Source organism: Aotus nancymaae, unplaced genomic scaffold (assembly GCF_030222135.1).
Source record: "Aotus nancymaae isolate 86718 unplaced genomic scaffold, 86718_ANA_hifiasm-v0.15.2.pri h1tg000014l, whole genome shotgun sequence".
NCBI lineage: Eukaryota > Metazoa > Chordata > Mammalia > Primates > Aotidae > Aotus > Aotus nancymaae.
The window spans coordinates 83,183,004-83,208,979 of record NW_026988425.1 but is presented as its reverse complement, the minus strand read 5'-3'; the positions used below and the strand labels follow the sequence as shown (position 1 = coordinate 83,208,979).

Below are 25,976 nucleotides of genomic sequence, written 5' to 3'. Positions count from 1 at the left end.
TGTGCACCACCACACCTGCCTAATTTTTCTATTTTTGGTAGAGATGGAGTTTTTCCATGTTGGACAGGCTTGTCTCAAACTCCTGGCCTCAAGTGATCCACCTGTCTCAGCTTCCCAAAGTGCTGGGATTACAGGCATGAGTCACTGCACCCGACCTAGACAGACAGTTCTTAATGGCAGAGAAAGGACTGGTTTCTGGAACCGTGAGTCTCTGGTCCTATTCTCACCACCGTATAAAAGCTGAGGTTAACTTATCTTTATGAAGACATTAATTCTTACTTATATCTTACACATTTTAACTGAGGCCTTCAGTGTTACCATCTTTTGTTACCTGCCAGGTCTTTTTGGCACTCCTCCAAAATCCACTCACAGCACAAATGGCTCTGTTGCCTATGAGTTCAGGAATGCTCATGTTCAAAGTGCTATGAAGCCTCCCCAAGAGCTTCCACTTTCCCTCCATAAATGAAATCCAAGGAGGTACCAAGACAAAGTCATGTCTATTTAATAGTGTGTACTTATTTCCCACTGTTCTTCAATATCAAGAATAGAGGTTTAATCTTGAAATTGTTCACTTTTCAGGACCTATGTTGGAATGTAGGGAAAGGGAATCGTACTGAGATAGAAGAAAAATATTATTTTGTAATTGAAAGGCAGGATTTTAGAATGGAGGCTTAATTAATATTTACAAAGTAACAAAGCAGTGAAATGATCTTTAACTGGCTTATTTTTTTGAAAGGCATTGTTTTATGTCCTGCTCAAATGAAATATTTCATATTTCATTTCCTGGCATCATGCTGTTCAGCTCTAAAGCATTTGCAAATATTTAATCTTGTTTTTAAGGCACAGAAGTTTCACAAAGGTTAACAGAACCATGGCCTAATGGTCCAAAGCAAGGACCCTGGAGCAGGTTCAATACCAGCTAAGTTATGTATTGCTAGCTGTGGGACTTTGCATTAATTTGATGTAAATTTTTTTTATCTGTTTTCTCATTTTTAAAATGGGGATGGTAATGATAATAGTACTATTTCACTGTAGCACTTAGTAGTAAGCACTTATGTATTACTGCCATTATTATTAGATGGCATTTTCTTGAATATTATCTCATCAGTAAACTATGCCTAACTCTTCAAGTCTGTCACTCTTGCCTTGTTGAGAACTGAGATGTTTTCACGTGTTGAAGCTCACCTGCCACGCTTACTCTTAACAGCATATTCATAGTTTCTGGATTGATCACAGTGAAACAACAACAGTAAAACAGCTTTGGTTCACCTCCCTGTTTCGATTATCAGTGAAAGTAACTAGAATGAATGCAATGGAAATGAAAATGTGTAGGTTTGGTGGCCCTTTTCTCTGTTGCTGATTGGTGATCCCCTGGTTCCCAGGCTGCCATTCTGAATGTACAGCAGAAGGGTAGGGGATGGGCACTCTACTGGCTATGTCTTTTGCCTGTGGCAGTCTCTTGACAAACTGTTTTATCTGACAGCATGCCCTTCCTTTATGTCTCACAAACAGGAAAAACGATCATATGTATTAAAAAGTAATTATGTCTGTTATTTCACCTCTATGTCCACAAAGGTCACTGATTTTTATACTAAATCCCATATTCTTTTTGGGTAGTAGTTATGCATCTATTTTGATAATTGTATTAAAATGCTTATATCTGGCTTATATAAGACATGGCCTAAAAAAAAGTCTTTCTTTTGCCCTTAGGCCATATTATTGTTTCCGTAATATGCTAGCTCCTGACTTTGTCCTTTGACTACTTGTGTGATTTTTATGCAAGTTATATTCTGCATGGGAGAAGAGGTGGGAAACTGTGAGTAAGAGGAGTAAGTGGAAAACAGAACAGAAAAGCAGGGGAATCTTAGAGAGAGGGAGAATTATGCAGAACAGGAGTTATACTGTAATTAATGTGTGGCAGGTGTTTTGTGATGATGAATTGGGAGTGGTCTCAAGGTTGCCAGTGCTGGTCAGAGAAGCTTGCTTACAAGCAAGAAGTAGCTTATAACCAAGCTTGTAACCAAGAAGTAGCAGTGGAAACTCTAAAGCCTTTTACCTTGGCACAAATCCCAGGGAAGTTGACGGGTGAGACCCACTGGCTATGAACACCATACTGCGCTATTTGATGCTTTTCATTTGGTATAATTTTGTTGCCAAGGCTATTGCATCAAGTCACTGAAATCTTAGTGGATATAAATTGTCTCATGTGCCACTTAGCCTGGCAAGAAATTTAAAGAGCATGCCTTCTACTGAAAGGAAAGATTTAACTTTAGCCCATTAAAGCAATAAGCAGCATTCTAAACCCTAGGGAGAACACTCATGCTATAGTTTGTATCTAAGAGAACAAAGTAAGGTTTTTTTTTGACAACAACAACAAAAGTTTTGGTGGAACCCTGGACCCTTTATTATGAAGTATGCATACAATCAGGGGCATTTTTTTAGGGATTAGGAATTTTACTTTACATTTTAAAATTATTTCGTGTAGTTCAGTTTTGTAAAATGTGTGTGCAACTGAGTACTGCTTTTAACTAAATCCCAGGAGAGAAACAAATCAATGCTGATTTATACAGGATGTAAACAAGGGTTTAATGTTTTCAAATCCTAAATGTTGGCAGAGTAAGGAGAGCAGTTAATAGAGCAATATTTAGGGTTTATTAACCTACTAAAATGATTCAGGCATACAGAGGTTGCTTCTGTTTCTAAAACAGGATATTATTAACATGCTTCCTTTCTTCCTTCAGGCTGAAAATGCCCGAACCTTCAATTTCATTGTCATTCTCCTCTGTCTCAAAGTCATCCAACACTAGACAGGCTGGCCATACAATGGAAGCAATGGCTAAGATCACCAAAAGAATAACTACTTGAGATAAACAGATGTTACAGGCATGAATGTCTAGAGAGGAGGAACTCAATCCTGCTGCAAATCAGAATCAGCTGAGGAGATTTTAGAACATACTCATGCTTGGGACCGAGGCCCTAGCTGCAGAAATTCGTTTAGAATTGGGCCTATGTGTCCGTACTACTTTTAAGTTTGCCAAGTGATTCTACTGTGTACTGAAATTTGAGACACAGTGGTTATTCAAGATGAAAAACATGAAAAGATAAACTTGAACTTGAGAGAACTGAGGTTCAGTTACATGTAGGTTACAAGTAACTATATAGTAGTTATTACATTTAGGTTCTAAAAATAAACGAAGATAATATTTTAGAAGCATTTTAGTGATACTCTGTTTTCATCCTATGTCTTGTCAGTATAGCCCCTTGAATTTTCGAAAAAGGAAATGTAACTCCAAGAGCCTTGCTTATGGCTTCAGGGGAAAGCACTGCTAGGACCCTGAGTTCCCTGCCTGCCAAGCCAGCCCTGGAGCTTGGGTGGCCCAGGATCCTTTTGTCATTCTGAAATAGAAACCATGGATGGGGATATGACGTATTTCCAAACCTGATACCAGAGAGCATTTCCAAATATCTTTCGCCCAGTATTCTGGCAACTAAACAATTCAGGAAAATAAACCCTAACTCAAAAACCAAATAAAAGAAAAAGAGAGCACATACCTTTTCATCTGAATATACAGCAATAACTTTATCTCCGGTATCAGGTATTTGCTTTCCTTTCCATTCCCACTTTATCACCTCACTTTCCTCACTTCCTTACACTATCACAAGGACCTCAGTGCTTTTCACCTGGGCTCTGGTATCTTACCCCTAACTGAGCTTGTGAATAGCTAGATTTAATCTTCTTACTCAAAGTACACAGCACTTGTATAAAATTCATTGTTTAACTACACATTATGGTGTTCTGAATAAGAGTGCTTTCATTATTTAAGCACTAGCTTTATTAACTGTGAAAATTCAATATATGTTTGTTTATAAGGAAAGGTTTCTGTTTAAGCATCACTTTTCCATTAAGATCATTAGTTCTTAAGTTTATCTGTGGGATCTTCAATGGGGAAAAACCAATCATTTTTATTTTAAGCCACGCACAAAAAGAAGCCCGCCCTGAGACAACTGTGGGCTTAATAGTTACTGAAAGATCCATAGGATCCCAAATGTCCTACCCCAAGGCCCTAGGACTTCATGCCTAAATTTACTTATTTTTAGTTCTTGTGTCTCCTTTAAATATGACATTTTAAAATAGCAGCATAGAAAGCTGCAGGCTAAGACTGTAACTTGTAAACCTGTTGGAACAAATTCATCCCTCACATTAAGGGAAACTAAATTACCATATTCATCTCCCCAAAATCGTTTCCCCGCAAGGAATCTAGCTTATCTGTGACCCAATTTTAGTTGTTCATGAGTGGGGGTGGGGTTTCACAAACTCATACAGTGGAAACACTTGAAGATTTATGAGCCTGTAAATGGGTATTAGCCATTTCAAGTAAATACAGGCCAAACCAAACTCTTGGCTGTCTGCATTTAGCCTTGATTACAGAAGTTACACAAATAAGACTATACATGTATCTAGAACTTAGAAAATTGCTTCGAGGCTTTTCTTTCCATAAACCTTAAAGCACAGGGAGCGGGCAACCTATATTGAGACCCTGAATCAAATCTTTCACTGAAATATTTTTCCTGCCTATTTTTATGGCAGCAAAAAGCCATAGAGAATTTTTGGAGCTCATACTAAACTCTCCCTGATGATAACTTTACTGGTCTCACCATTTGGGCTCCACTGACACTATGAGCAGTTGGATGTACCCAAGCCCAAGTCAAGATTTAGCATAAATACCATGTTTACTTAGTTCTAAATTCTACTCATGAAGATCTGTCATCATAGATCCTAGATTGCATTGATAAACACACTGGATAGCATCTTCTATGATTGAATCCAGCAGATAAAGCTAGAAGATAATGATTATGCTATTTTAACTAGTTCAAAATGAAATTGTCTGGAGGACTTTGATTACTATACCAGGTATTCCACTGTGATTTTTCCAATTTCAAAAAGTTGTCAAGTTACATGTTCTATCATTTGTTTGTATGATTTTAGAACCTGTATCACTATATTCATACTCTCAGTTGCCATTTTCCTTGACTAAAGACTATGCTAATATGGTGCTGACCCATTCTTACAGGTAGGCAATCATTTACAAGTTGACCGTCACTGGCTGTTCCCTGGATATATGATATCTGCTCACACGAAGCAGCTAGATCTGAATTTCAAATGTTACAGCTGTTCCAGATGCAGACATTATGATACCTTCTATCTAGGCACTACTCTTCTTTTGAAATAAAATTTGTATCTGCCTAGGTATTTTCTCAAAAGCCAGGAGAAGGATCACTGTGTTTCTGTGCCACAACAGATACAATAATTTAGGGGTGCAACCACACTATATCTACCTACTGCAATCCTTTCAGGATAGCTAGATACCTCTGTTTGCACTTTCTTAGTAAAGATTCACATGAAAGCTGATGAGATGGGACAGGACTATTTCATACAGGAAATGTGGAAGATAAGTAGTCTCTAACCTGGTTCACTGTGTGGGTTTAATTAGGCCTCTTATTCTTTTATGGGCATAGAAATTATTAGTCTCAGCTTTGATTTCCCCACCTAATATAAATAAAGCTGAGCTCATTAAACCATTTGATCTGCTTCCAGCCTCTCAAATTGGATTTTCTGTACTTAACTTTGTAAATACAACATCGTGAGGAAATTGAGAGAAAAATAATACCACCAAGGGAAAGATGTAGGCTAGGCCTCGTTTAGAATTCAAGTCATGTCTTACTTGCTAGTAAGTGAAACTGACAACCTAATGTCATTTTATATTATACTCTTCAAAAATATCATTTGCGACAGTTGTTATTGACATTCTAGAAATAAGACAAAAATTAGGTTAGATAAAATATTTTCCTTTTGCAATTCGGAGTTCCAACAATAAGTTAACTGACTTTAAATAATTGCTGTTAGGGATACAAAGCATTGATTTGTGTCTGCTTCTGATATGGAAAGATTTGCTTTAAATTTCCATTGAAATTTGAAAACATAAAAAAGGCTTAAGAGGAAAAAGTAAACTCTCATTTACATATTAGCAAACTGGAAATGAGTAAGCTTGAATGTATTCAAACTTAAACATATTTCATTTTTTTTTTGAGACAGAGTTTCGCTCTTGTTATCCAGGCTGGAGTGCAATGGTGCGATCTCGGCTCACTGCAACCTCCACCTCCTGGGTTCAGGCGATTATCCTGCCTCAGCCTCCTGAGTAGCTGGGATTACAGGCACGCACCACCATGCCCAGCTAATTTTTTGTATGTTTAGTAGAGACGGGGTTTCACCATGTTGACCAGGATGGTCTCGATCTCTTGACCTCGTGATCCACCCGCCTCGGCCTCCCAAAGTGCTGGGATTACAGGCGTGAGCCACCGCGCCCGGCAAACTTAAACATATTTCAAATGAAATGACATTCAATGAAAATACTTCTTTTACTTGCATTGTATACAAGTAGCACAAGAACTCACTTGTACTCAAAGTCAGTACCCTTTAAACACTATATCAAAGATTTAGATGTCAAAGCAGTGGTGTTCAGTATGCTTAATATCCTTTAAAATGTCTTCTACCAGTTCATTCCTTTTCCAGTGTCTTCCTAATGTCTCAATTTCTATCACACTCCCATGCCTTCCAACTGAGATGCCTGCACATTCTTCAGCCTCAAAGCCATCTTGATGGATGTGCACAATGGCAGTGAGTCTTTCACACATGCTTAGCTCTGTCTCACTGTCTGCAAATGCTGGAATGGATTCCAGGCAATGGTATGATGGAAAGAACACAGACAGTCCAGAGTCAAAGACCTGACTCTGTCATTTCTTAGTTATATAACCTGGTGAAAGTCATTAAGGTCCCTAAGTTCTGTTCTTGAACTGCAAACTAAGATAGTAAGACCTCATCTGTTATGAGAATCAAGTGAGACAACGTACATGAAAGTACTTTTAAAAATGAAAAGTCATACATAAATGGAAGCTATCTGGCAAGTTCTTCTTTCTGTGATCAGCTGTTTAAATAATGCAGGCCAGTGAGTATGTCAACACTAAGAAACTTACATAGTTTAGAAGGTTGAGAAATGGAACTAGACACATGTTGGCTTCATAGCCCTACTCTTTAGGATCAAGGCCAGCTTACAAAAGCATACACCAGTGGTAGCCTGACAAGAACAATTGCTGGGACTTACTCAGAAATAATGTAAACTAGTTAACTTTATACAGATAGGAGCATTATTTGCGATCCATGGGGAAGAAATCATAGCCAATCTGCCATAACTATAAGTCTTAAAAATTATAGTTAGAAACATATTTCTTCTAAAACTTTCTTAAACATGACATACTTTGATCACTAAGGCTTAGACAGCCTCAATTATTGGGTGCACAATTTAACATTCCAGCTGCTCAAATAATTATACAGGGAGAAAGCATGAGACCTGGGGATAGAAGAGAGAGAGAGAGTAGGAAATAGTTAAACAAATGAATGAAAAAAATGTTCTGCACCAGAAGAATTAGATTTCACTCTACATATATTTAAATAATCATAGTGAATCTGAAGAGTTAACTGGATGTGAAGAAATAGAAAAAAAATCATTTTTTTAAGGGTCATGTTCTCAGATAACAGTATTTTCACTAACAACCAATTTGTTTGAATGACATTTATCACCGAAATCCCAGGATTTTAAGGATTAAAAAATAATCATAAAACAGTTTCCAAATCATCAGACTCTTATGAATAAAAAGAGGGATCAAGTGGTATCATATCCAATTTTCCCCTACAGAAGGGAAAGACCAAGTAAATTCATGGTACAGCAATGTTCAAGTGATTACATCTGCTGCTGTTAGCCAAGGGCAAAAAGAGCTGTCTTAATGTTGGTATCATTTTGCACTAAAGTATAACACACTTACCAAATAGTATAAGCCTTAAGGCAAGAAAAAGTGATTAAAGGCATTCTGGCTAAAACGGTCATCCATATCAGATTAAAGTAGATAACAATCACAAAGGTGGATGCACAAAAAGCCCAGTGCTACTTTCCTTACTACTCACTTATGATGATGTACCTTATAACAGACATAGATGCTAGTTGCCAGTATGACATTTATTCCCTGTTCCGGTAAGAGCACTTCAGAATTTCCTTTGAAATTTACATGATTTCATCATAACTGACCTCATTCTCCCTGCTCTTGCTCTAGCCATGGGCATATGACCTGGACAATCAATGTTATCTGCTCTTCTATCCACAGTGATAAGTTCAGGGATGGATATTGAATCCATGCAGCCAACAGGACTCCTATATAGAACTTTTGTTGCAACTGTTGAAAAGAGAAACTATCTTTCTTCTGGACTGGTAGGCTGAAAGGATGAGAATCTGAAGCCACCAGTCATTATGTTGTCTCCCTGAGGAAGGCATCTTACAGTGATGAAATGACTGATTTCTATAACATCGGCTCAACACCTAGATGGTGAAAGTCAGAATGCTGTGACATTTTGAACCTCTCAATTCAGTAATGACTGAAGGCAGTCAATCATAGGCAACTTAAGTTTTAAGGCTTAAGCCCTGCAGTTTATATTGGATTTCTGTCATTTGCAATAGCATGAATCCCAGGTTTGCTTCATAAAATAGGGATGTTTATTGAAGCAGTATAACTGTTTTAGGAGATGGCTTTGTAAAGAAAACCAAATGTGACTATTTAACAAAAGGATTTAAGCTTAATTTCTTAATTTATTTGAATGAATGACCAGTTGCATTTTCCCCTTTAACCTAAAGCAAACATGATATGCAAAGACTCACAAGTTTCTTCTTTTTAGAAAGGCAAAAGTTGCCTTTCACACCTAAGAACCCAAAGCAAACACTACTTGAGGTCCAGATATTGAGTAACATAAATCTCAACCTTTCTTTCAACACCTTTCTTGAAGAGGCTTTGCCAAAACCTCCCTCCTCCTATGCTGCTATGTAAATCTCCCATATCCAGTTTACCAATGGCATCTCCCGTGGAATCTCTGGCCAGGTCCTGGTAGAGCAGAGAGAACTGTTTGAGAAATTCAGCTGCAGCTGAGCTGTCTGGATCTTCAATTAACTCCACATATTTAAGGGCGGGGAGAACTGTTGTCTAGGAAGACCACCTGGGACCACCTGTAGGACATTTAGCTTTCAGAACAGACAAGGTCAGAGAAGGAAAAGAGATGCTCAAGACTATGAGAAAAGGTAAGTCTTTCCCTTTCAGAACCAGGTTCTTTATTAGGTCTCTGTATATTGTTTTCCTTTTCTAAGTGAATATAGAAGATCCAGCATGTACTTGTTAAAAACTTAGTAGGGTAGATTATGAATACTCTCAATATAATGTATTTGTTTTACATTCTTTCAGAATATCATATATACTTTGTACTGTTGAATACATAAAATTACAGTTTTCTGTTAACAATTTAGTTATGTTGACTGATTGGAAGTGATTCGTTTTCTTCTAGGTCCATAGCTTTCAAACTTCAATCTGCATTAGAATCCTCTGAGGACTTGTTCAAAGTGCTGACACGCAGGGCCCACAGTAGACCTGAGAAGTAAGAATCTCTGTAGAAGGAGCCTAGAGATTGGAATTTTCTAGTGATACAAGTTACCTGAAAACCACATGCTGGAAAACATTGCCCTGGGGGTAAATTCACATCCAAGGGCATACATGCATTTGTACCTTATGAATCTACTTAACAACAATTCACATCACTAGTGACATGTCTACATCTTGATGCTTTTATCACAAAATCCTATTTACCAAGAGACATGGCACAGAGTTCCAAACAACATGTAATAAGTGCTCTGACTGGTTGTTTTGTCTGCAATCACTTCCAGTCTTCATGCCATGGGAGGATAAAGTGTTCCTGACTCACTGCTGAAGTGGCAGCACAATATAAACAGCTTCAGTTCTCCTTCAGATAGCAAAGCAAAAGACATTTCACAGACCCTTCATGGATACACTGGTACATTTTAAGTTGAAAATTTATCATGTGTTTTTTGGTGCTTATTTTTTACTTTCATTTTGAACATGGAATTACAAAGAAGTACTCGCTGTATTATCTTTCACATTAGAATACATTCTGCCAGTTGTGGTCCAAATGTAGTTTAAGTGGTTTGGCAGCTGGTCAATCAGTATTGCAAGAGAGAACAGCACCTCTTAATGAAAAATACATATGTCAAAATTGAAAGTTTAGCAATAGTGAATCAAACAAGGCTCTTCATGAGTCACATATATCCATTTTGAAAGCCATGCTTGTAGTAAATCATGTTTGATATGTGTATCAATTTTGTTGACTGCTTGATACTACTGAGTACAAGGAAACAGTGGTTTCAAAGATGATTCTCCCATTGGAACTCTTCAACTTATATCCTGAATATCCCTAGGTCTTCCAATCATATTACAGTCTAGATTAATCTTAAAGTTCTCATCAGTTTCTCTGTTCACTCATTAGATTCCCTTTTCATCCCTGTATTTTCTCTTCTTATTGTCACCAAGGATAAGTATCAGAGACTCTTTTATTACTGTATCTCTAGTGTCTACTAGAGTGATTGGCATATAGAAGGTGCTTAATATTTATTGAATTAATGAACAACAAAAAATGAATGAAATAACTTTCTTTTCCTTGATCACATTATCTTTTATTTTATTTTAACTTAGTCTATCTCCTCAAGCTGGAGTAGGTTAGAGTAATCTCTGATTTTCACCATTTGCCACAGGATACATAAAATTCATCAATCTAACCTTTGGTAGGATTAAACGATTGCATATCTGTTTCTTCTACTAGTGATCCAGAGGACAGTGAATGGTTTTCATGGAATATTGGCCAGCATTTCCCCTCCCTCCAAAGTCCAAAAGTTTTCTTTTTAATCAATAATCAGCTTAAGGAAATTATGACAGAAAAACAGACCAAGAAAATGACTTGGGTCACATGTGTGGTAATTTTTCTCTGCATTTGTTAACAAGTGTGTGAAGCTTGCAGGGACTGAGAACTAGGGTGGGGGCTGGAGTGTGTAAGAACAAGGACCCTCCAGGGTCTGGTAATTCCTGAAGAACTTTCTACCACACAATACCTGAAACCAGATAATGAGTAAATCTTTAAAAAAATACAAGACGTTTGTCATTTTAAGGCATGGCATGGCACAAATCAGCCAGTTAAAAGCTAATTAATAATTTAAAAAATATTTTAAAATCTTCAACTAAAATTTCATATCCAGTCACATTAAGCTTCCTCTGCAAAGAAAAATAAGATCCTTTTCAAATTAACAAATGTTGAGGGAGTTCATTACCACCAGGCCTGTCTTACAAGAGATCTTGAAAGGAGCACTAAATAGAGAAAGGAAGGACTGCTACCAGCTAATACAATACACACTTAAATACACCGACCAATGACACACTAAAGCAACCACATAAACAAGCCAGAATAATAACCGGCTCACAATCCAATGACAGGACCAAATTCAAACATATTAATATTAACCTTGAATATAAACAAGCTAAATGCCCCAACTAAAGGCAGAGTGGCAAGCTGGATTAAAAAGCAAGCCCCAATTGTATGCTATCTTCAAGAGACCCATCTCACACAAAATGACACCCATAGGCTCAAAATGGAGGGATGGAGGAAAATCTACCAAGCAAATGGAAACCAGAAAAAAGCAAGCATTGCAATTCTAATTTCAGACAAAACAGACTTTAAACCAACAAAGACTAAAAAAGACAAAGAAGGGCATTAAATATTGGTAAACGGTTCAATTCAACAAAAGACCTAACCATCCTAAATATATACATACCCAACACAGAAGCACTTAGGTTCATAAAGCTTGGAAACCTACAAAGAAACATAAACTCCCACACAACAGCAGTGGAAGACTTCAACACTCCACTGACAGTATTAGATCACTGAGGCAGAAAATTAATAAAGATATTCAGGACCTGAACTCAAAGTCGAACCCAATGAATTTTCTAGACCTTTAGAGAACTCTTCACCCTAAAATAACAGACCATACATTCTTCTCATTGCCACATGGCACATACTCTAAAATCAACCACATAATTGGACATAAAACAGTCCTCAGCAAATGAAAAAGAACCACAATCATACCAAACACACACTCAAACCACAGTGCAGTAAAAATAGAAGTCAAGACTAAGAAAATTCCTTAAAATCTTGCAATTACATGGAAATTAAACAATATGCTCCTAAATGATTTTTGGGTAAATAATGAAATCAAGGCAAAAATCAAAAAGTTCTTTGAAACTAATGAGAACAAAGGTACAAAATGCCAGAATCTCTGAGACACAGGTAAGGTAGTGCTAAGAGGGAAATTCATAGCACTAAATGCCCACATCAAAAAGTTAGAAAGATCTCAAATTAAAAACCTAACATCACAACTCAAATATCAGAGAAGCAAGAACAAATGAACCACAAAGCTAGCAGAAGACAAGAAATGACCAAAATCACAGCTGAACTAAAAGATATCAAAACACAAAAGATGATCCAAAAGATTAATGAATCCAGGAGTTGGTTTTTCAAAAAAATTACTAAGATATATATGCCACTAGCTAGATTAATAAAGAAGGAAAAAGATCCAAATAAACACAATTAGAAATAAAAAAGGGGATGTTACCAAAAATTATCATCAGAAACTACTACAAACATACCTTCACACACAAACTAGAAAACCTCGAAAACATGGATAAATTCCTGGACACATACACCTTCCCAAGACTGAATCAGAAAGAAAAACGGAGTAAGTAATAAATAGCCTACCAACCAAAAAAAGCCCAGCACCTGATGGATTCACAGCCAAATTCTACCAGATGTACAAAGAAGAGCTGGTACCATTTCTATTGAAACTATTCTAAAAAATTGAGGAGGAAGGACTCCTCCCCAACTCATTCTATGAGGCCATCATCATCCTGATATCAAAACCTGACAGAGCCATAACAAAAGAAAACTTTACCCCAATATCATTGATGAACATTGATGCAAAAATCCTCAACAAAATACTTACAAACCACATTCAGCAGCACCATCAAAAAGCCAATCCACCATGATCAAGAAGGTGGATCCCTGGGAGGTCTTTCACCTGCCTGGTTAGCTATATTTCTGAGGGTGTGTGTGTGTGTGTGTGTGTGTGTGTGTGTGTGTGCAGAAATTGTGAATGGGATTACCTATGAGGCTACAGTAAGAAAAACAGCATGGTACTGGTACAGATACAGACACATAGACCAATGGAACAAAATAGAGAGCCCAGAACTAAGGCCATACCTATGAACATCTGATCTTTAACTAAGCTGACCAAAACGAACCATTGGGAAAAGACTTCCTATTCAATACATGGTGCTGGGATATCTGTCTAGCCATATGCAGAAGATTGAAGCTGGACTGTTTCCTTACACTATACACAAAATCAATTCAAGATGAATTAAAAACTTAATGTAAAACCCAAAACTATAAAAGCCTTGGGAAACCACTTAGGCAGTACCATCCTAGACACAGAAATGAGCAAAATTTCCGTGACAAAGATAACAAAAGCAATCTCAACAAAAGGAAAAATTGATAAATGGGATCTAATTAAACTTAAGAGCTTCTGCAAAGCAAGAGAAACTATCAACAGAGTAAACAGACAACCTATAGAATGGGAGAAGAAATTTTCAATTATGCAACTGACAAAGGTTCAATACCCAGCATCTATAAGGAACTTAAATTTACAAGAGGAAAACAACCCCATCAAAAAGTGGGCAAAGGACATGAACAGGTGCTTTTCAAAAGAAGACACACATGCAGCCAACAGCCATATGAAAAAAAGCTCAATATCACTGATCATTAGAGAAATGCAAATCAAAACCACAATGAGATACCATCTCACATCAGTCAGAATGGGTATTATTAAAAAGGCAAAAAGAAAAAAAATAACAGATGTTGGCAAGGTTGCCAAAAAAAAGGGAATAGTTATATACTGTTGGTGCTAATGTAAATTAGTCCAACCATTGTGGAAAGCTGTATGGTGATTCCTCAAAGAACTAAAAGCAGATCTAACATTCAACCCAGCAATCCCATTACTTGGTATATATCCATAGGAATAGAAATCATTTTATCATAGAGACACAAGCCCATGAATGTTCACTGCAGCACTGTTCACAATGGCAAAGACATGGAATCAACGTACATGTCCATCAGTGACATATTGGATAAAGAAAATGTGATACATATACACCACGGAATACTATGCAGCCATAAAAAAGAACAAGATCATGTTTTTTTTTTTTTTCTTTTTGTGAGAACAAGAATGGAGCTGGAGGCTATCATCTCTAGCAAACTAATGCAGAAAGAGAGAACCAAATACTGTATATTCTCACTTATAAATTGGAGTTACATGATGAGAACTCATGAACACAAAGAAGGGAACAAGAGACACTGGCATCTACTTGAAGGTGGAGGTGGGAAGAGGGAGAGCAGCAGAAAAAATAACTATCAGGTTCTAGGCTTAATACCTGAAATAATATCTACAACAACCCCTCATGACACAAATTTACCTGCATAACAAACCTCCACATGTATCCCTGAACCTAAAGTAGAAGTTTAAAAAAGAATTAAAAACATATATATGTATAAAATTATTTATTTTAAACATTTATGAATATACACTACCATGGACCCTGTCGCAGGAGGGAAGCAAACTGCTTCTTGTTTTCCACTTTTCCCTCAGCATTGAGAACACTACTGATACATAGGAAGTAGAGAAAGTAATGGGAGGAGAGCATACAAATTATACGAGAAAATACGTGGTTAGTGTCATAAGACAGTTCAAACAAATAGAAAGCTATTCATAGGGAGATAACCCACCTATAATGGAAATGAAGCAAGGCTTCTAGAAGGTCATGGTATTTAACCCTAAAGAATCTAAAGGTCTAAAGAATATAAGATTTTAGTAGACAGATGATAAATGAGAACCGAAGGCAACTTATTAATACAAATGGTATAAGAAAATGGGTAGAGAAAGGAAAGCGTAAGTTGTTGAAAGGGGAGTAATAACAAGTATTCCAACTAGACTGGAACAAATGGAATGTCTAACAGTTATAGACCAAGCTGAAAGGTATCCAGGGACCTTGAACACTGGTTTAAGGGAAATCAAATTTTATTTAGGAGTAAGTAGGAAACTAGTTACCAGGTGAATGACAATAGGGGAAGCTAGAACAACCTAGTCCCAACGTAAAGAAAAACTGAACATCGTTAGCAAGCTATTGAAGTCGTTTATATTTCAGGTCCTGGATTTAAGCGATAATAGCGGGAATGAAAAGGAAAGGTTAAATGTGAGATACGCTGTAATGGTTAATAAAAAAGAAAGGTTTATTTTATTAGCTGTGAAGAGAGGGGTGGGGAATGAAGTCAAGCTAAGCTCAGATACCTGGGAGAATTTTCAGTGTTGAAGGAAATTGTAGCTCATTTCCCAGGGAGAAAAGTGTTTTGGTGCAAATGGATTCATCAGTTAATTGCTACTCCTATCCATGAAATGCAATTCTAAGATAATAAAGTAGCTCTATTAACTACAAAACCATTCTGTTACCACTGCTTGTTTTTCCTAGCCTTACCAAATCTAAACAGGAAAAGCCTTTGTGAATGGAAAATATAGGCAATGTCAGAGGAAGAACACAGAAATTTAAATTCACCATTTTCTAGTTTTATAGATTAGGGATGTTAGAGATACACATAATATATTAATATGCTAATACATATAGAAGATCTACAAAAGTATTCTGAAGATCATAATATTTTAAATAGATGAAGTAAAATATGGAGGGAAATTTCCTAGACTCTAGGCAGTAGGGCTTTTTACCGCTTATTAGAGTGATGATGACAAAATAAGGAAACTGATAACTCTGGAAGAAAGAGAAACAGACACAGAACTGTGAAGAGAAGATGAATCCAAAACATCAGAAAATAACTAGAAATGACATGTTCTTAACTACAAAAATATTCAAATCCAATTTTTCTTAAAAAATAAGTGGTAATACAATTTAGTGAAGACTATACCATAAACATTAACAAAAAGCTGCATGGTTGTCAAGTTTTTCATCTACTAACTTTAAGGTACAACTTTTTTATGTTTTCATCATTTTTATTATGAAAGTAGTAAAGCAAGGTTGTAATGAACACAATCAGACAAATATAAAGCAGAAAGTAAAGTACTCCTAATACCCCTTCCCCATCTCATTTCCTAGAGAAAGCTACTATTAGTAAATTGATATATATTGTTCTACATTTTTTTCTATGCATAACATTTGTAACATAAATTGAATTCAATATCTTTTTCTAAGAAATCATTCATTTATCAAATCGTGAGTTTACGTGCACTACGCTGAAAATCCAATAACATGGGATTCTATTTTCAGGAACTTATAGTCTTGTGGGAAAGAAAGAGAGGTAAATCAACTATTACAATATAGTATACAGCACTGAGAAATTATTACTTTGTCTAATAATTATTAAATAAATTTCAAAAATTTCAGAACATTTTCAGAGATTAAGATCAATACAGTTTAAATGAATGAAGTGATTCTTAGGATGCAAATTTTGATTAACTTATAGAAAATTTACAGAAGGTTTCCAGTGTAAGTAGTACATAATTTACTATTTCAGATAAATCAGACAACGTTTCTTTGTATTATGGGGTGACTGTCATTTAAAGTACTCATTTCCTGGTGGGTTTAATGTATGAAAATATCTTTGACCTAAAACCTTTCATTTTATTTTTGGTCCACTAAAAATTCAGCTAAACAAAAGAGAACTTGATATCTCTATTTCAAATATTTTAGGACTCAGAGAAAAACTAAGCTTCTCTTACAATTCATAAATATGTCTGCACAGGCCAAACAAAAGTCAATGAAAAGTGACTCAAAGATTATCTGATTTCTGAGAGCAAGCCTGGTGTTTTAACACAGCCTTTGTGTATAGTTGAGTATTTCCTCTTCTTTTAGAAGATGGATAGATGTGTGCTCATATTTAGGTGGTTCTTTTGATCCACCCCAGGAACTGCGTATGAAACTACTGCTTCTCAGAAATGGTGAATTAGCTCATTATTTATTTCTTAGGAAGCCTGTGTGTCATGTTGCAGCTAGCTTTTATGCATCCCCATTCATTTTGTTCCCTTATTAATATCGACTTCCTATCTTGGACAGTTTTTAGTAATTCATGTTTAAAACTATTGTGTTTGTAATTCACTATAGGCCAATTCTTATGAATGAAATGCTAAGATGATGAGAGTAATTACCAGGGTGACATAATCGAGTCAACATTTTTTTTTTTTTTTTTTGCTCTATAATTCCTTAATGGAACTCAGAAATGAAACCAATTTGTGGTGTTTTAAGAAACACATGAAATTTGTACTTATAATTTATATAACTATCCTTAACTTATTGAAACATATTAAAATGCATGTCCATAATTTTCTGATGCTTTCAGTTTCTCTTTTTCCTTGACTATAAATATCTAAAGGGCTGTGATAGAGTGTTTTGAAATCCACCCAATTTATTCTGGTAGATACTAAAGTACAATTTTATAAACATGTATTATATCGCTTTGGTTCATGACATGACTAATTAATTTCTCTAGCTACTATAAAATAGAAAAAAACTTAAATGAGTCTTTTATTAAAATCATACTTAAAAGTTATAGCTTTTACAAAAGAAAATTTTCAATTATTTTTCATTATATGGTTCTAAATATTTACTACATGACAGAGCAAATATTACATGTGTGAATATTTAGAATAAAAAATAAAATTTATTCTGAAATCTCTCAGAAATATCTAATTTCATGTCAAGGGACAGATAACAGTAAGTCATTCTGTTATTTTTGGAACACACCAGAGCTGTATTATTTGCCTTGCCCTGTTTCAATTGACTCCAATAGGACCAGTAAGGACAATCTGAGACTTGTGGCAGAATTGCAATAATGAGCTTATAAGGGTTTTTATCTGAGGAAATCCCAACAATTCTTGATACAACATTTATTCTCTTTATCATCTTCCTTGATGAAAGACCATTTTGCCTAGATTCTGTGAGTAGAAAGTCACAGTTGCTCCCTTTGACCTCATATCTATACAAAGGAACATGTCATGCTTGAAAGAACTCAGGGAATGATCAACAACAGTCTTTGTGTTACTCTGTGATTTACTTCTAAGAACAACACATTTCGAGAATTTTTATGAATTGAAGAGATAGCAAGCTGCATATAAATGCAACAAATTATCTGAGGATAACATGAGTATCAATTTAAGGGTCAGAATTAGTGTTCCTCCTCCACTACAAATATACATTTTTTTCTAGAACCCTCTGAAAATGTGTGTCGTGATTTGTCAATATTCACTGTCAAGGAACCATGTAAAATACTGTGCTGGGGCTGGTTTGTACTAGCTCTATGAGAAGCAACTGTCAAATTTTCAAGAATTTGGTGAACCAGTTATTAAACACTGTCATTATTTAAAATAATATGGGCCATGCGCGGTGGCTCACACTTGTAATCCCAGAACTTTGAGTGACCGAGATGGGAGGATATCTTGAGGTCAGGAGTTTGAGATCAGCCTTGCTAACACGGTGAGACCCTTCTCTCTACTAAAAATACAAAAATTAGCTGGGTGTGGTGGTACATGCCTATAATCTCAGCTATTCGGGAGGCTGAGGCACAAGAATCACTTGAACACGGGAGGCAGAGGTTGCAGTGAGTTGAGATCACGCCACTGCACTCCAGCCTGAGTGACAGAGTGAGACTCTGTCTCAACAAAATAGATAAATAAATAAATAAATGAAAAGTAAAATTATACAGACTTACAATTAATTAGATTAAAAGCAAAGGTAATAAATACTGAAAACTCATGACTTCTTAATTATTTGGCTACATTTTATTATTGTTCATGCATCTATTATATTTGACTAGTAGAAATGCCCCAGAATAGTGTGCCATTATGCATCTCTTTCCAACTCTGTGATCAGTGATTCTGCATTGGTAGCCACCATGTTGGGAGCATTTAGAACATAGAAATTAACTGATGCTCCAAGTCAGTTGTTTCCTGACCCCAGAAGTCAGCTGTTAAACATTTACCAGCACAACACTCTAAGGATAGGTTCCTGGATTACAAAGAAGAATGAGACACTGCCTTTATAAATATTATAACCTAATATTTATTTATCAGAGATAAATATTTAACTATAAGGTATCTTCTAAATGACAAAATAGGGGTTAAAGGCATTAAAAAGAAGAAAGAGACACCATTAATTTTTCTTGAGGTGTCCTGAGAACGTCTCATAGAATAACAATCTTTGAACTAGACCTTGAAAGTTGAGTAAGAAATCACTTGGCAGAGAAGGGAAATGCTCTTCTAAATAAGAGCAAAGGGTGAGTGACATATAAAATAATACTATTAGTAGTATAATTGAATATGTACACAATAGAGTTTCTCAGATTTTTCCACTTAGAAAAGTGGCAAAGAATGAATGGGTAATTATGGTGATTTGAAGTTGCAGCTTGAAAACGCCCACTGCTAAGATGGAGTTTCTTTGATTTTTTTTGTTTCATCCTAAAAATGCATTCGAGTTTTCCATTATCTTTCTTATGCATTTTCACTTGGGATATGACTCTGTTCTCTTTTCCAACTCAACCCTTCTGCAAGGTAGGGGGAAGTCTTTCAGTACATCAAAATAGTAGTATTTAAAGCTATGAGAGAAAAATCAGAAAAGCTAAGGTTGTTGCTTAGAGTGATAATACTGTATATCAAGTGAAGAGAACAAGGTATTAGTAGAATTGTATAATTAATTTCCACAAAAAGTCAGATATACTGAGCATGTTTAGAATAAAAATGTGAAGGAGCTAACAAGCCTTTGAATGAGAATTCGAATCATGATAGGTTTTCAAGGATGTGTGGGAAACTTTATTAAGGCAAGTTAGACATTTTCCAACCCTTAGATTCTATTATTCTAAGAAGACTTCATAAGCAAGGGTACTTTCAAGATTTTTTAATTTTAGGGTCTGAATAGATAGATAGAAAATGCTAGTCTAAGGTTGCTATTTTTATGTGATGTATTTGTATTTCTGTATGTGTGTACATGTGCACCCACAAGCAGTAATATAGCCCTAACTGAGCAAATGCATGAAGAGATCTTGACATTTTTTTTCAAAGATGAATAGTGACTCTGTTCACTCCTCAAACAGTAAGTAAATGTGCTTTCTAATAAACACTTTTTTCATGATTCTCTTTTAAAATAATTTAATGAAAATAAAGACTCTCATATGATATCATATTTCCCATACAGTACAATTACTTCTACTTAGTTCTAATTTAGAATAGTGATTTGTCCTCTATATTAATAACATTTCTTCTAATACAGCTTGCAAAATTAGATTGTTTTCAGATGATTTGGTAAAACTGGTAATTCAGTTCAGAAACAGGATAATCAGAGTAGGTTATAATAAAGATTTGTTTAGCATATCTAAAGTAAAATATAATGCTGAAATACTAAAATGCTAAAATACTGAAAAACTAGGCTGGGCATGATGGCTCACGCCTGTAATCCTAACACTTTGGGAGGGAGGAAAATTGCATGAGCCCAGGAGTTTGAGAACAGCCTGTGCAACACAGCAAGACCCTGTCTCTACAAATTAAAGACAAACAACAAAAAAACTAAAGAACTGTAACCAATTTTAAAATTAAGTTATGAAGTTATGCAATTTTTTTCATTATAATCAAATTCTAAGCCTAGACAGAAGAGAATTCACTTAAGCCTTTGCATATAGTCATTATTCATTAAGTTATTTGTTGATTTTTCTTAAGTCTGAATTCATTTGAATTAGCAAGAATAAAAAGCAGACATTTGGAAATGCAAAACTATCATCTTTATTGTGTCATTTTTACTTTTATTGATGTGTTGGGGTTGCTTAGAAGTAAGAATATTGAGATCAAAGTAAGTAATGTTTTCATTGTCCTCACCTCCATATGCCATGTCTTTGACACTCATTCCAATCACTCTATCAATATTCACATAACTGGGGTTTCAGATAAATGGCATATTCTCTGTTTAAGAACACTCCTCAGGACCACATTCTCTTTACTTCCACCCTGGGTCTTGACTCTTCTTATATTCTCTTTTCCCCTACACTTTGCATGATAAGGTCTCCTTTAACTTGTTTTCTTTACCTAAAGTAGCCAAGAATCTGTCTCAAGAAAAATAGGTGACTACTTCCAAAGACATTCATTATAAAGCTACTCAATAGAGAATACTTCCAGGTACTCTCAATAGAGTTACTTCTGGTAACCAATAACAGGGACAGATTTCATTTACTTTTGCCTTTGTTTTAGTTTAAGCACTGTTCAATTATAAGACAGAAAGGAAGTTGGAAGCATTTTTAGCACTAATTTCAAAAGTTGATTAATATATCCTGTAGAGGTCTCCAAACCCAGGGCAGTGGACTGGTACCTGCCCATGGCCTATTAGGAACTAGGCTGTACAGCAGGAGGTGAGCAGTGGGTGAGCCAGCATTACCGCCTGAGATCTGCCTTCTGTCAGATCAGTGGAGGCATCAGATTATCATAGAAGTGTGAACTATATTGTGGACTGTGCATGTGAGTGATCCCAGTTGAGTGCTCCTTATGGGAATCTAACTAATGCCTGATGATCTGAGGTGGAACAGTTTCATCCCCAAACCACTTCCCACCCGCATCCCCCATCTGTGAAAAAATTGTCCTCTACAAAAATGGTCCCTGGTGCCAAAAAGGTTGGGGAATGCTGCTTTAGAAAACTTTGAAAGTATAGGTGCCTCCTTCTATTAACTTGGAGTAGAGTATGATTCCTCATAGATCCATAGGATCATCTGGTTTAGTGATGAAGCAGCAATATTAAGTCTATGTTGGGTTTTCTACTTTATAGAAAAAAGTACATTTTAAATTTTATAGGCACTTTTGACTTTTATTCAAACCAGATTATTCAATTTAAATCTAGGTTGAAAAATACATTTGTCTTAGTAAATTAGAATTTGTTTTTTTATGCACATATAAGAAAGTTTCTCTCTTATAAGATTTGACGTGCCTCATGTGGTATTTAAAATATTGAGATACTTGTCATTTGGTGACCTTAAATACATTAGATATTTTTACTAAACATATTGTTGTATGAAATCTTTATTGTGTGCGTGTATGTTATTGTGTAGAGGAAACATGAAAGTTTTTTCTAAAACCTCATTTGTGTAAATTCACATTGGATTGTTAAGGCCCTCCTTTTTCTAGTTTAGGTAGTTCCACTAAGGGATAAACTTACCAACCCTTTCCATATAGTCTGTAATCACTGTTCTCCAGCTGAATTTCAAGTTACATAGTTGGCATAAACAAATATCTTCAATATATTATAATTAGTACAATCTTAGGATTTATGAAAGGTTAAGAGTCTATATAAAAGGCTATTTATAAGAGGTAGTGTTTTAATCTGAAAACAGACACTTTACTAAGTTGATATTTAAGTTGCTTCGAGGAAGAATAGGGACTTTGTAGGCAGACAAATGAAAGAAAGGCATTTGAGATATAAAAGATATATTCAGGCCGGGCGCAGTGGCTCACACCTGTAATCCCAGCACTTTCGGAGGCCTAGGTGGGTGGATCACAAGGTCAAGAGATCTAGACCATCCTGGCCAACATGGTGAAACCCCGTCTTACTAAAAATACAAAAAAATTAGCTGGGCGTGGTGGCGTGCACCTGTAGTCCCAGCTACTCAGGAGGCTGAGGCAGGAGAATTGTTTGAACCCGGGAGGTGGAGGTTGCAGTGAGCCGAGGTCACGCCACTGCACTCCAGCCTGGTGCCTGGTGCCTGGTGATGGGGTGAGACTCTGTCTCAAAAAAAGAAACCATATATTCAAAGGTACAGAAATAAGAGATCATGGGAAACATTAAGGAAGACAAGGGAGGAGAGTGGGAAGAATGATTTTAAAAAAGGTGGTTCAGCAGTTTAGTGTCAAACCATGGATGACCTATCAAGCTATGATCTTGAAGGTAATGAAAGGCAATTGTTGGGTTTTAAGCATCAGAGTGATACAATAATTTGCATATTTCAGAATTTAATGAATAGATTATAAAATGAAGAAATTAGAGATGGGGCACAAGTTAGGAGGCAACCCAACATACCAAAGAAGACAGAAGCTGAACTTGAGAGGGAGATGAAATAAGAGATGATGGTTGAAATGAGAAACTAGATTAAGAAGGCAAACATTTAGGAGTTAGACTAGAAAATAACTTGTGATTATAGAATATTGAATGTAAGGTGAAAGAAATACAAAATAACTTGAGTTCACAGCCTGTGTATGTGGGTGGATAGTGGATGTTTCACAGAGAATGTGGGTCAAAGCATTAGGATATCAATTTTAAACATACTAAATAGGAAAGAGCTGTGTGTTACTCTGGTAAAGATGTTTATAAAACATCTGAATATATAATATAGATATGGAACTCAGAAAAGTGTTTTATAGGCTAGAGACAACTTCAGGGGGTTATCATATAGAAAGTGGCAAACCATAATAATAGATAATAATCTATAGAGAGAAAAGTAGACCGAAGTCAGCACTTAGGAAACACAAGTATTTAAAGTATTTTCACTGCTATTCACTATTACTGCTTTCCATAAAAAATTTAACCCTAGATTATATAAATTATGTGGCAAAATTTTTGTCTTTGGCTGTATTTAATCAGTAACACTTAACCAGCGTATTACTATTTAAAATGCAGATATGCACAGTATCTATAAAATCCATCTTAAAATACTGAACTATATTTAATGAAACAGCTTGTACATGATTTACAATGTACATGAAATACATGATTTATTTTTATATCATGATTTATTTTATATATATTATTTTATAATGTACAGAAAAATACATGATTTATTTTTCTGGAATAATCAGAAAAAATAAAGTAAAATCAACCAAACGAAACCATTTGTTTGAAGGCACTGGAAAGCTGTTGAGGCAGCCAAGATTTGAGAGGTCAAGCTTGTAAAGAAGACAAGCTCGTTGAAATCAGTGCTATATTCAGCATACCACTTTTCCCTCCAGGGTATCTGCCTATTAATACTTGGAGAAGAAAGACTGACTGAAAATTCAGGACTAGGAAAGATGCTGAGAGTCATGGAAGCCAGCGGAGCGTCTGGTAATCTCAAAGAGCTAAGGAGACAAAAATTAGACTTCAGAGCTGGCAAGACAGAGAACTTGAGAAAATGCATTCCAGAAAGAAGTGAACAAGATACTTGGAGATTTTCTTCTTGAGGCATTTAAAAAATTCTTAGCTCTTCCATAGGGGAAGAGCATAGGAGACAAGCAAAATACTACGAAGTAACCACTGCCCAACAGATGAGCCGTTAGTTCACAGAACCATAAATCCTACCATGACCTCTAGAGAAATGGCATGTTTTAAAATGATGATATAGGTATACAATATTTTAATATAAATAATGTATCAGTTTATATCCTTAAATTAAAATAGAATATTAAAGATATAGAATATTTACAAGATAGAATGAATTCATATGGGAATGAGTTAGTAATATTTTTTGTGAATTAAGGAGAAAAGTAACCTATAGTGAAATAGTTAGACACTCTGGTCTAATAATTCTTTAAGATTAAAATCAGATAGCAGTAATTATAATGTATTTTTCATTTCACTTATAATTCAGGTGGTCACAGAGAACATTTGGCAAAAGCTTAAGAAGGCAAATACTTTGAGTAAGTTCATTTGGACGTTCTTTGATCATAGTTTATTTCTCCCTTTAAAAATCCTTTTAAAAGGATCAAGAGAGTTCTTTCTAATTAATATTACATTCATTGGGTTCATTTAGCAAGTCTGGATGGGTACACATGTAATGTGTTTTATTTCCTAAAACTAAATAAGTCCTGTCTTGCCAGGGAGCTCATGAAAGGAATGGTCTGCCAGCCACCACAGCTTGCTCCCTGGTTACTTTGCATGTCACAAAGAATGATATAGAATTTTCTGAAATTAATCCTGGCAGCTCAAGATTTAAATTAATGCAAGGGGTGGTAAAATGTAAAAAATCATAATATAATTCTGAGGAGATGCCACTGTTTCTTTTTAGAAGATTACAGCAATGTAGACTTGTGTATGCATAAAATACATTATAATAGTATAATCAGTATGAAGGAGTCTTCCTGAATCTCAATAAAAAGAATTACAAAAATGTATAGTATATATGTGTTGTGTTTGCATGTTTGTGTGTGTATATTGTGTGTTTGAGTGTGTGTTTTACATAGCTAGTCTCCATCTGAATGTGTTATGGGGTATGTGTCTGTGATTGCCTATCGTGAAATAAATTTGTATACATCAATAACAAGTATTTATTCAGTATATAATTGATCAGAAGCAATAATTCTTCTGATCAATTAAAATGACTTCTGCTGATACACTTTAACTTTCAGTATTTTTAATGTCTATTAACTAATTTTATCTTCATAATAACCTGTGAGATAATTAAGTAATACTGTCTTCATAAGACTGTGAATAGGCTACTTTTTCTTATTTAGAATTTTACTTTTTCTCTTTCTTATACCAAAGGAGTTGTTTGAGCTTTATTAATGCAAAGTGTGTTTCCACCCCCTACATGTGGAGCTAATAAGAGGGTCTCAGTGGTCCTCAAAGCTACAAGATACCAGATTTAGGATTAAGTCACACACACACATACACACACACGTGTGTGTGTGTGTGCGTATGTGTACAAAAAAGTGTTAGATTTCAAGATTAAAAGAATATTTTAATAAGAATATCTAAGACCAAGTTGACCTTATCTTGTTCCTATGCACTTCTGCAGACACTCTCCATTCATTGTGATGCAGTCATTTGGTACATTTGATATTCAGGGATTTTATGGGTGATGGTGGCTGCTATCACCCCCTCTCACCAAAAACACACTGCTTAGATAATGTGCCACACTCCAGATTTTTTCAGTAATGCTT

At 35.6% G+C, this 25,976-nt stretch overlaps 1 protein-coding gene across 1 annotated transcript in view; it reads right to left on the bottom strand.

Moving 5' to 3' along the window:
* The window catches only part of ADGRV1 (adhesion G protein-coupled receptor V1), a 556,842-nt gene that overhangs the window by 150,930 nt on the left and 379,936 nt on the right, over positions 1 to 25,976 (bottom strand). The gene's annotated exons all lie outside the window — the stretch shown is intronic.